Source organism: Dermacentor silvarum, chromosome 5 (assembly GCF_013339745.2).
Source record: "Dermacentor silvarum isolate Dsil-2018 chromosome 5, BIME_Dsil_1.4, whole genome shotgun sequence".
Lineage (NCBI taxonomy): Eukaryota > Metazoa > Arthropoda > Arachnida > Ixodida > Ixodidae > Dermacentor > Dermacentor silvarum.
Genome location: NC_051158.1, coordinates 57,901,614 through 57,915,060, shown reverse-complemented (window position 1 = coordinate 57,915,060; position 13,447 = coordinate 57,901,614).

Genomic DNA, 13,447 nt, shown 5'->3' with positions numbered 1-13,447 from the left:
ATCTCCAAGCAACGGCAAACAAAATTACCTGGGGTGTGTCTAGCTACGGGGCGTCAGCATATTTTGAAAGGTTGCCTCAGTTACTTGGCACACCCTATATATACCATTGTCTGAAAAAGAAGCAGATATTGGGAAGTGAGCGATGGTTGCACCGTTTCGTTTTTGTCGTCGTGCTTTCGGGCGCTGTTTGTCTCCTACTATGAGTTACAAACTAAACCACACATTCATGTCTTTAAGAACCCTGTAGACATCCTCATATATGGAGTATTGTACAGTTTGATAATTAAGTGATATCACTGTGTTGTGTATTTTTTTCCGCCTTTCCCGAGTAAATGTTCTGCTATCCAAACGCACACACATTTTTTTCGATGTGCAGATTTGCATCGACACTTAGGCCCGGATTCAGAAATGCTCCTAACCTTAGACCGTTTCCCTACGTTCCGCAAGGCGTCTTTCATGCTACCTAAACGTTAGGCGCCCTCAGAAGGCCATCGCGAATTCTAAAAGTTTCCTTTCACCTTCCCTGCGTAAGGAGCGCCTCATCAGTGGAAGTGGAACGTTACAGGCTTCTGGTTTTGAGATTACTTACGAAAAATGCGAAATATTTGCAATGAATTGCCAAAATAAACTTCCGGCCCTGTTATAATTGCATTTCTACTTCTATACCAGGGCATAAATTCCATTTCTTTCGTTAATGGCGTAAAAATAGCTAAAAAATGATGCACATGGCAGGAAAGCAAGCTTAGTCTAGCAACTTTGGCAGCATCTGACAGTTCGGTTGGTCAGGCGTCGCTTTCTTTTCGTTTTCTCTCTTTTTTTTTGGCCTGCGTTTTGTTTCGTGCGTCTGTGTGTGTATTTGCTATGCTGGGCAAAACTTATTTCACGGAGGAAGAAAAATTTGCTATGGATTAACTCAGTTATGCCTGGGTGTGCGTAGCGAGAGGTACGGTTAATCTTATTGTTTAGCTTGGTTCTCTCTACGGTTACATCTTTATCGTTTAGCTTCGTGCGTCTGAATGTTTAGGTTTGGTTGTTACCTCTCGTTAAGTTATGATTACATTAAAGACTAGACATTTTTAAAGTGTGCCGTATTTATTGTGAAAGTCTTCTTAGCGTTTCTCAACTGCCACAAAGACGGCCCGATGGTCGGTGAGGCGGGAGGATAAGGGGTTGTCGTCCCTTGACTTGAACACGTTTCGGTTGCTATCCTCATCTGAATCCACTCGCCTGGTCACATCGTACTTACGACGCTTCTCGAGGCGTGTGGTTCGTTCTTCCTACGTCTTTTCTGCGTCGTCTACACCGAGAATTTTAATGGGTATATGAGTAGAATCATGCACGCAGTAACCCCGGGGAAACCTCCAATGGCATAGAACCTAGTCATGACTGAACTCACTTCACTGGCGTTTGGCAGCCGAACGTACTTGGGATACAGACGTAGGCATACCAGCTGTGTCTTATCTCAAATGCATCGGCATATAGAGGGTTGGGATACACTGTACACACACAAGGTCGCCACAACAGTTTGCATGGCGCCCGTTTCGTAAAATTGCAGTGCGATGAGTACCTTCAACAGAGCAGGTAGCGGCGCTCCTCCGTTGTCAGTGTTACAATGCAGTTGCGGCTCTGCCAGTATGGCTGTAACAGCTCGCTTGTAAAAACGATACCGGGCTAGAAACTCCACTTCGTTGTAGTGTTCCAGTGGATACTGCCTGTCACTCACATGCCGGACTGGAGTCAACGGCGGAGGCTTGTACACAGTCCCGTAAAGAAGTTCATTTGCACGTCGAAGAAACCTTGCATAGCTTTCGAAGCTATCGTCTGCGGATAAATATCGCAAGGCCGTCATCCTCGCCGCTCGCTTTTCACAGCGAAACAGAATCACAAAACAAATGGCACAAAGCGCAGTCTGCGGAACCAAACTGGACGTCAATACACGGCGGCTGGCTACCCCGGCGTTGGCTGCGCACGGCACCTATCGAAGCCGAGCGTACCACGTGCAATGTCCTGCGGAGAAGCATGCGTTCAGGTAGAGGAGCGCGGTTAGGAAGCATGAAGGTAGATTTCCGGCTCCCTAAGCGCCAGGAAGCACAAGGAGGCCCTAACTTAGTGCCCCTTAGTATGGGACGTTCCATAATTGACGCCAGACCGGCTTACAGCGTGTAAGACGTCCTTGGTAAGGAAAGGAGTGTTTCAGAATCCGGGCCTTATGATTTGTACCTTATCCAGCATGCGTACGTGTGTGTTTCTTTCATATTTGCAATTTCTGTGTCTTTATTGTGTATTACCATAATATTCTTCCTATTTTATTTGTTATATATATATATATATATATATATATATATCGTCCAAAATTCGGCTCCAAATTGTCAATCGTTTGTTTAAATTTTCTCTTCAAACTGCGGTAATTCATTATTTTCCGCTGTTTCTAACCTTACAAAGGCCTTTCATTACCACCCCTGTTCTTGTGTACTATAATTTATTATGGTCACTTTGTTGTTCGCAGCTTCTATCATCCTACGGGTCCTCGTTGAAATGTAATCAAGGATTTAGGTTTAACTAAGTTAATACGTAATTGTATTTGTTTCAAGTTTTTGTAATCAGGGCAAGAGTTGAAATAATGTAAAATTTTACGTACGGGTATTTTGCACTCTCAACGGAACCTCTGAAAAGCAACAAATAATTGGTAAATTTGTAATTTTAATTACAGCACTCATCTATGCATAACACACATGATTACGAACGACATGCACGAGCTACGCAATGAGGACCATACGAACGCACGATTTACACAATAATACGATTCACTTAAAGGGAAAATGTGTTTATCTATACCGTGTGCTTCTTCAGTGTCAACAGAAAGTAACACATTTATTCCGATCATTGTTGGAGGAGCACAAAGACGGCTCTGAAAATAGACAGCAACAAAATTAACGCCAGCTACAAGTAAATAGTACACACATGCATTCCGCAATATAGGAAATATATTATCAGCACTTAAAAGACTAACTTTCGCACATAATAGAGCTGCATACTAAAATTACAAAAGATATATAGTATTCTAATGTGAATACAGGGCAAGAGAGCAACAGGCAGCGTTGGCAGCGCGTCTCAGCCAGAGCAGCTCAGGCAAACTCGAGCTCGCGCCTACAGGACGGCTGGCGTTGTGACTGCAGCGCCGGGCATTCCTCTTCAGTACAATCGCCCCCCCCCCCCCCCCCGTCAGAAAAGGAGCCATCCTGGCGACTCATTATGAACATAGAATCATTGGGTCGTAATACGGCTTCAGGCGTTGTACATGGATGGTTTCACGACCCCGACCGCGTTGGTCCTTAGGTGGCGTGGCAGGCTCGACAATATAGTTCACAGGCGATGTCTGCGCTACACCATGGTAGGGTCCTTGATATTTGGAGATAAGCTTGGATGAGAGGCCAGCAGGAACGGCAGGCAGCAGGTTAAAGGGTCGCACAGCGTTTGAAATTCCTGTTTCAGCACGATAACAGTCCATGACGGCCCTATTAGCGGAAAGGAAGTCCCCGCCCAAAATAAGATCGTGGGAACAAGAACACAGCACCAAAAATTCGACGATGTAGAGGAGGCCGTTGATCACAACGCGAGAAGTACACGCAGCTGCAGGCGTGATGCGGTCTGCGCTGGCAGTGCGAAGTGATACGTTTGACAGTGGCGTTGTAACTTTTCTGAGCAAATGGCAAAGTTTTGCACTGATAACTGAAACTGCGGCACCAGTGTCAACGAGTGCGAGTGCAGCGATGCCGTCCACATTTACATCAATAACATTAGTCGGAGAAGGGAGAAGCCTTGGTCTGTTTCTGGGTGACGCAGTTCTTGCCTCTGGAACTACGGCGATTAGTTTTCCCGTTCCTGCGTAGAAGGACGACGACGCATCAGCGAAAGCGAGCGGCGTCCAGGCGATGGCGAACGGCGGTCAACAAAAGGGCGGTGGTCCGAGTAAGAAGACATCTGGCCAGGGTTCTGAGACGCGGAGGACGGTATGGTGAAGCGTATGGTTCGGTGTCGAAGCTATGGAGGTATGATGTGGCGCGGCTACAGCAAAATTGTGTATTGTGGCCAAGTAGACAACATGCAAAAGATATTGGCCGGTTGTCAGGAGTGCGCCATTGTCCACTGCTGTGTGGGTACCAGGGCTGAACGAAGTGACGAGCTGGACGCAGTGGCACGGCTGATGAGAATGGCGCAAAGGACTGAGATGGCAGCCGTGCGAGAGCCTCGGCATAGCTGAGAGGTGCAGTTACCTCGGCAAAAGCAACGGGATTCGGCACCGGCGGAGTCTCGCAGGCTGGAGGGAGAACTGCCGCAACAGGCAGCGTTAGGCATGGAATTTTTGGTGCTGTGTTCTTGTTCCCACGATCTTATTTTGGGCTGGGACTTCCTTTCCGCTAATAGGGCCTTCATGGACTGTTATCGTGCTGAAGTGGAATTTCAAACGCTGTGCGACCCTTTAACCTGCTGCCTGCCGTTCCTGCTGGCCTCTCATCCAAGCTTATCTCCAAATATCAAGGACCCTACCATGTTGTAGCGCAGACATCGCCTGTGAACTATATTGTCGAGCCTGCCACGCCACCTATGAACCAACGCTCTTGGATGACCTGGCGAAGGTTGGCTGGTGAAGGCGAGGGTGCCGGTAAAGGCGAGGGTGCCGGTAAAGGCGAGGGTGGTGGCCTGGCTGAGGTCAACAGCGAAAGCTGACGAGTGACCTCAGCACGGACGAACTCTTTTATCTGGCAAAGCAGGGAGTCCATATTCAGGAGCCGCGGCCATGCTCGCGAGTGTTTCGTCGGACCCAGGTGGGCGCCGCGTGGGAAGATGCTGTCTGCAGAGCTCGTCAAAACTCTTGCAAAGCTCAATGACCTGAGAAACAGTACCTGGGGGACAGCGGCATGTGAAAGGCATCGTCGAAATTGCCTTTCATGATGTGACGTACCTTATCCGCCTCCGCTATGGTCGGGTTGACACGCCGGCAGTGGTCGACGATGTCCTCTGTGTAGCAGGTGAACGTTTTACCAGATTGCTGGGACCGGCTACGTAGGCGTTGTTCAGCGTGAAGTTTGCGCATGCCAGGGCGCCCGAAAACTTCTGCGATGCTGGTTGTGAAGCTAGCCCACGTGCGGAGATCTGCTTCGTGGTTTTTACCACATCTTGGTGACTCCTGATAAATTGAACATCGCGTTGATGGCTTGAGGAGATCGTTCCATTTGTTGGTGTTGCTGGCGCGTTCATACGATTCCAGCGAATCTTAAACGTATTTCTCACCAGTGCCGCTGAAGATGTCAGGATCCCGCTGACGCTGGGTACCGGCACATACGATGGCTGGTGTAACCGTTGGGGATGTCGGGCTGGGGTCGTCAGGCATGACGGACGGCAGAGTTCGGGTTCGTAATTCCAGGTTGGGGGAAAGTCGCAACACCTAAACCAGAATCTATTGTGAATACAGGGCAAGAGAGAAGCACGCACCGTTGGCAGCGTGTTTCCACCCGAGCAGCTCAGGCAATCTCGAGCTCGCGCCTCCCGGACGACTGGCGATGTGTCTAAAGCGCCGGGCAAATTCCTCTTCACTACAGTATTAAGATTCAGTCACAATAATAATTTTTCAAGTACTGAGGAAAAAGTGATCAATGGTATATATCACAATCAGTCCAAACCTCGTTCGACAAGACTGTGCTTATAAATATTGGGAATATGACACTCTCTGTTTTCCTCCCAAACGAAATGGAATGTCTAATTAAAAACATGTTTTTTTACTTTGCTTACGGTTATGCTTCTATTATGAATATTTTCTTGCAACTTTTTGTTCAGCAAGGTGAGAATGTGGCACTGAAGAGGTCCTGAAAGGGTACTTTCGCGTAGTTAGCGCGGTTAATGTGCGCTTTCTAATATTCGTGCTTACTTGTGCTCTAAACTCAAGGACATTTCCTAATTAGTTGATCAACTTTAGTGATGTATTTCCTGCCGCTTTCTGAATATTGCATTATGTCTTGCCCCGAATGAAGTTGCACACGTCTTGGACGCTTTACAAGCCTAGTTTGTTTAGTGACTAGTGTTTAGAGAATAGTATAAAATGCGTTTTACCTCCAATAAGGTTTCTTGTTTGTTTGGCTGCTCAACAGTACCCGTAGTGGTCGTACCATAACCTAATATACAATAATGTGTGTGCGATAAAAGAAGTTGTTTTTATTTAGGAAATAAGATACCTCCGGAAAGTAATGTTTTCTGTTTTTAAAGCAGTGCCATCATTTTCGGCAGTTTTCTGAATACTTGTGTCCCAGGACACGTTTGCGACAAGAATCACGACCAAATTTGTTTGTTGATACTTTTTCGGAGTGCACCACATCACCTTTAAAATTGGGGAGTTACCTTTACATTTGCACACAACCGCACTGCTTTTGGTTTCCTAGTGTTAATCACCAACCAGATTTTTAGTTTCTCAAGAACTCATTTCTGTTAGTGCTGTGTTTCTATAGTCAGAAAGTTCGGCGGTATTTTGAGAAGCTAAAGAACTGCTGGCAAATTCCGCATAAACCATCAAGTAGACTGGTTCATTCAGAATAACGGTGTGCTTTAGGCAGACAGTAAATAAGCAATGTCCCAGAATGATACCATGGGACATTCAATTGGAAATTGGAAGCCAGGTTGAACAATAGACATTCATGCCTACGTATTTAAAGCAGTGTGACTACCGCCCTGTGTGGTGAACAATTTGTGTCGTGCCGCCAAATCCACGGTGAAAGCCCGGGCGTTTCAAATACGCCATGTCGCCTGCAACCAATGAAACATTTGGAGGACGCTTAAGCTTCTCCTTTAAAATGGAACGCGATAGCGTTATCGGGCCCCGTTCGCAACGCACTTGTTTTATCAGTAGGCTTCACTGCAACAAACCACATAGAAAAGCCAGCTTACAAGGACCAAGCTTACACCAATCCCTTTAAAGTCAGCTTCATCTTTAAACACAAATGCATTGCTCAGAATACATCTTTACCGGGGGCTTATAAGCCGCCTTATATCAAAATGTGAAGGCCATTTTATTACTTGTTTGCTGTTGCCTTGAGGAACGTGCGTGTCCAAAACGCATGAGGCAGGCTAAGTTCCAGTTTGACCTGCCGAGGAGCTGATGGTGTTCTTGCAAATAATCTACCCGGGTGCGCCACTGTTTAAGGTAAAAATGCTGGAAAATGGGTTTATGTTTGAGCTTCCTCGTAACAGAAAGAATTATGTTTTCTCATACATTCAAATTACAATTTGATGCTGTCATATCAGTAGCTTGTAGTTAAGTCATACTTTACGATTTTTCTGACTGATTTTATTTTGATAAACTCAGTTTTCTTCATTAACGGCCCTGCGCCACGTGGAGGGCCTGCGTGGTCGCGGTGGTTGGGATGATTTTCTCCGCAACGGATGACGCCAACGCCCGGTTTTTCTGCGACACGGAGCCCTTAACGCTGTCGCGTTAAAACACCTAGGAGGCCACAACGGCGAAGAGATGTTAGCCTTTGAGCGCGCATTCTCGCCTCCTTCCCCACGCCACGCGCGACGCCCTGATTTCTGCGTATGTTCTCCAGAGTTGTCTCTCTTCAGTGAGCGGGACGGTTACGCTTCGTGTATGTATTCGTTCATTCTCCTCCTCCTCGGCAAGGAAGATGGCGGCGGCGTCTGTGTGTTCGTGCGTGCTTGTCAGTGCCTGTCCTGCTCAGCTCTGTCGTGGGATACAGGAACGTTTGGTGGCACCGACCCCCTCGACGTGGAACACTGGATCACCACGTATGAGCGTGTAAGTGCCCACAACAAATGGGGTCCAACGACTATGTTGGCTAACTTGGTCTTCTACCTACAAGGCACGGCGAAGGCTTGGTATGACAAGCAAGAGGAAGAGCTTGAGGCTTGGGAAACGTGCAAACAGAAGCTGAGAGACTTCGTAGGCCATCCTGCCGAGCGGAAGAGCACCTCTAAGAAAGAACTAGCAACCCGCGCTAAAACGACTACAGAATCTTGCGTCTCTTACATACAGGACGTGTTGGCTCTGTGCCGTAAGGCCGACAGCGATATGGCTGAGCCAAACAAAGTTGGGCATATACTGAAGGGTATCGCTGACGATGCTTTCAACCTGCTCATATGCAAAAACTCCGAAACAGTACAGGACATCATAAAAGTTGTCGTAGTTTCACCTGAAAGGCGAAGCATCAATTGCGATAGCAAACTTGTAGAGAGCTATACAGAGTAATGATATTAGCTTTATCAGCTGTATAAACTTGGACATGCAGCAGCATCGGCAACACGCAGAACTGTTGTCGACGTCTTCGGCGTTTTGCCCGCGTTCGCTCAAAATGCGTGCGGCGTTAGTGACTGTTGCCGGCGCCTCTGATATAAAAACGCGCGTTTGTTCTCCGCCGTGCGTTCACTCCCCGTGAAAGAGCGCGTCCCTCGCGCCCTTTCACTCGCACATACAGCGTTCGTTTGCTCTACATACATGGTGATTGTGAAGGAGAACAGAGACGCCTACTTCTGCATCCCTTAAGCGAGCACGGCGCAGAACGCGCGTTTGTTCTCCGCCGTGCGTTCATTCCCCGTGAAAGACGCGCCCCTCGCGCCCTTTCACTCGCACATACAGCGTTCGGCGCGCGGCGACGATTTCTTCTCCAAATGACGTCATACGGAACCTCACGGCGACGGCGACGGCGACGCCGACGGCAGAAATCTGCTTTTGAGTGTCCATATAATGGCTATCGCAATAAAAGAGTTTGAACGCTTTGAGCACGCCAAGATCCACCGCATTGCTACACCGTTCGCAAGTCGGCCGAACGCAGCTGCGACATCCTGTTGTGACGTCAGGCTAGTCATGCAGAGACCATCAACATCAGATGACCTGACGTGGCTAGTGCAGCGACAACTTGAAGCCATGGAATTGAACGAGAACTTGAAGCCAGACATAGCATGTGCCTGATTTTTGCGGCTTCTAGCATCGTTGTGCCGACTCAGTTGCACAGATTAACGACGCCTTCAATGTAGCTGGTGAAATCCTCACCTTGTTGCTGGGCGCGTTGTTCGGCCTGAAGTTTACAGACAGCAGGATGACCAATAACCTCCGTGAAGTTGGTCTTGAATGCCGACCATGTCCGGAGGTCGGATTCGTAGTTACGATACGACAAATTAGCAATGTTCCTTAAGTAGAAAATTACGTTGTTGAGCTTTGCCGTATCGTCCCAATGGTTGGGCGCGCTGACTCTTTCGTACGAGGCAAGCCAGTCCTCGACACCCCAATCACTGGAACCAGCGAAAATCGCAGGATCCCGCTGACGCTGCAGGCTCTGACAGATGCAGCTTGTTGGGCTGCATGGATCGTCAGGCATGGTTCTAGAAGGCTGGAAGGGATCGTCCGGCATGGGCCGAGATGGTTGAAGGGTGCGGCTTTGAAGTTCCAGCGTTGATGAGGTCGTACCCAGCACTCTACACCAGATGTCAAAGTGTTTATTGACAGGGTGCGCAAGGAGCGGATGCAAGGAGGAGTACACAAGGAGTGAGGTCGAACTCGGCACGGCGGTAAGATGCCTGCGAGCAGTCAGAACCGGCCCCGTGCGTAAAGCGCTGGTGATGCGCCTGACTGACCAGTACTACTTCTTCATTACAATATATATATATATATATATATATATATATTGCACATGCCCTCACATATGAGCCATCTGCTGTGGCACGTACACGCTTGGGGGTTGGTAGAAGAAGAGAACGTTGTTCTTTTTGGTCTCGTTCCACTAAAGACGTGGACTTCTGGCTGGCTCTGTTCTTTCGCCCGCGACAATATATATATATATATATATATATATATGTATATATATATATATATATATATTGCTACAAGCACGGGGACAAGGGGTTTATGTAGGCGTGTGAAAGCAGGAACCGCAGTCTACGAACAGCAGGAATGCCCACTGCACAGTCGTTGTTTTCCTCTTCCATCCTCATTTTGATTCGCACGTCCCTTTTACGCGCTTGGAAGCAAGATACCTCTCCTCGCATACAAAGCCCACTGGGCGAGTGAACTGGCTTGTCGTGATGTGCATGTGCATGATTTTGACCTGGCGACATGCGCGACTTGTGTCCTAGCAGAGCATCGACCGGTGTTCGGAAGGCGCACGAGAGTGTAATTCACTTCGCTGATCTTGTCGATGACAACATACGGTCCATCGTAGTTTGCCAGCAGCTTTTCGCATAAACCGCGCTTCCTTGTGGGAGTCCAAGGTCAAACGAGATCACGAGAGTGATATGTAACAGGCCGATGTCGTGCGTCGTAGCGTGCTTTAGAGTTTTCTTGCGATGCCAAAATCAGCAGATGCGCAAGTCGCCGAGCCTCTTCAGCGAGGCATAGCGTATCGGCGACCGCAGGATTGCCGTGGTGGTAAAAAGGGAGGTCAGTGTCAAGCTTGTACCGGGGCGGGCGAGCATATAGAAGGAAGAAGGGGCTGTATCCGGTTTTCTCATGTTTGGCGGTGTTGTATGCGTAAGTATTAAACGGTAGAACTTCATCTCAATTCTTATGATCGGACGCAACATACATGAAAAGCATACTCGTGAGCGTTCGATTAGTGCGCTCAGTGAGGCCGTTCGTTTGCGGATGATACGGCGTCGAGTGCCTGAGGTGCGAGTCACATAAACGTAGAAGCTCTTCCACGATATCCGCTGTGAATTGACTGTCCCAGATAGCTTATAATAACACAAGGCGGTCCATGTCGCAGAACAATACCTTGAATTAAGAAGAGCGACACTTCGGTGGCAGTGGCTGATGGTATAACCGCCGTCTCGCAGTAGCGCGTGAAATAGTTGGCGCAGACAATTATCCAATGGTTCCCCTTTGATGACTGAGGAAAAGGTCCTAACAGATCGATTCCAACTTGCTGAAAGGGAAAGCTGAGAGGCGGCACAGGTTCAAGGATACCAGATGGTGCAGTGGTTGGACGCTTCCGACGTTGGCACTGTATGTAGCTGGTGACATACAACTCCACCGAATGTCGCACCCGGAGCCAGTAAAAGCGTCCTAAAAGTGCCTAAGTTACGGGAGGTAGGGTCATCGTGCATATCATGAAGGATTGCTGGCCAGAGACGCTCTCCCACAACTAGAAGGAAGCGTGCACCAGTGCTTGAGTAGTTCTTTTTGTAGAGGAGCCCGTCACGCACACAGTAGCTGCTTGTTGCAGTAGAACGACCAGAAGTGATGAATGGCTCCAATTTGGTGTCTGTCCGTTGTTCCGCTTTCAACGCATCGATATCAGGAAAAGCTGGTGTCACAGAGGCAACCACATGATCAAAATCGTCTGGGTCGCAGTCCGTCGTGGTATGGGGCATACGGGAAAGTCAGTCTGCGTCAGCATGTTTTCGGCCACTCTTGTAGGACACAGTAAAGTTATATTCCTGCAACCGCAAAGTCCAGCGCGCAAGGCGACCACAAGGGTCGCGAAGATTCACGAGCCAGCACAGGGAATGGTGGTCTGAGACGACTGTATAGGAATGGGCGTCCGTACAAGAGCGAAATCGCTGAACCGCAAAGATTACAGCGAGGCCCTCTTGCTCGGTCACCATCTAATTGCATTCAGGTTTGCTAATTCAGCGGCTTGCATAAGCAATCACGTGCTGACGGTCATCATAGCGTTAGACCAAGACGGCACCCAGACCAACGCCGCTAGCATCTGTGTGGATTTCTGTCGGTGCGGCAGGATGGAAGTGGCAAAAGATAGGTCGGGAGGTCAGCAGGAACTTCAACTTACGAAATGCAGAATCGCACTCGGGTGTTCACTGAGAGCGTGCGTCTTCATGTAGCAGATTTGTCAGGGGATAGGCGACGTCAACAAAAACAGGAATAAATCGACGAAAGTAAGAGCAAAGACTCAGAAAACTACGAAGTTGCTTCACTGACTACGGTGCACTGAATGCCTCAACAGCTGCCGTCTTAAGAGGATCATGCCTGATACCGTCTTTGTGAACAAAATGACCCAGCACAAGGGTTCGACGGTCACCAAAGTTACATTTCTTGAAGTTCAGAACCAGGCCAGCGTTTTTTGATGCAGTCGGGGACAATATCCAGGCGCGTATTGTGCTCATTGAATGTGCGCCCGAATATAACAACGTCGTTAAGATAGCACACACAGATGTACCACTTTAACCCACGCAAAATGGTGTCCATGAACTTTTCAAAGGTTGCTGGAGCGTTGCACAACCCAAATATGGCATCACATTAAGTTCGAATAATCTATCCGGGGAAGGCTGTTTTCTCCTGGTCTGCCGGGTGCATTGGGATTTGCCAATATCCTGAGCGTAGGTCCACTGAAGAAAATAAGAGGCCGAATGAAGGCAATCAATTGCATCATCAATGTGGGGCAGCGGATAGACATCCTTCTTAGTCACGGCGTTTAATCTTCGATAATCAACGCAAAATCTACAGTTATCGTCTTTTTTTCGGACGACTTTGACCAAAGCTGCCCAAGGGCTCGGGGACTCTTGTATTATCCCAGTTTTCATCATGTCACTCACTCATTCCCCGAGACTTTGCACGCGATCAGGCCTTTGCCTGATCGGGCGCGCAGATATCGTATCGATAGTATGGCGTGTTCGACACTCGGGAATCGATAACACTTTGTCCGACTGCGCAAAGTCAAACGCTGTCAGATGCTTACAAAGCGTATCCCACCAAGGTATGGTGCTCACTTGTGCTGAGCTACTTGTTTATCATAGAGAGAAGCTTTTTGTCCGAGACCTGGCGAAGGTCAGCAGTTCACACGGCGGGTCTGTTACTACGGCTACGGACGAAGACGTGTATTCTGTAAAGTAGGAGAGTTTCAAGCCGTCTGGAAGCAAGACGGATTCTGCCAGCCAGCACGCCCGTGCCCGATGGATACCACACCGTGAGAGACCAAAACGTTCTTCTTCGCCCAATTTAGATACATTGGCTCTACAGAGGCATCGAAACAGTCTCGAACTTCACCGCGACATGCAACCGGCACGCACACAGAGGTGGACGTAGGCACAACAGTATCTGCAGATACACAAAGTTCACCTTGACTGCAAGTCTTCTCTAAGAGCCAGTACGAAACATGGCCATCGACGAAAACTTCCGCCGTGCGACAATCGACGGTCGCACCACACTGTCGCACTGTCGATGCCCAAAATCAATTCGTGCGTCGATCGGGGAATAACTACAAATTCCATCGCGAAAACTCCACCAGCCAAGGATACCTCAGCAGTGCACACACAAACAGGGCATACCGACTCGCCGCTCACTCCACAAAACGCTGCAGCCTGGTCCCACCGAAATACAACTGTGCGCCCCAACCGACCTTTAAAACCGAGACTCATTAAGAATACAGTTGTTCCGGTATGCACTAAAGCCATTGTAGAAACTCTATCAACAAGTACATGCACTTTGTTG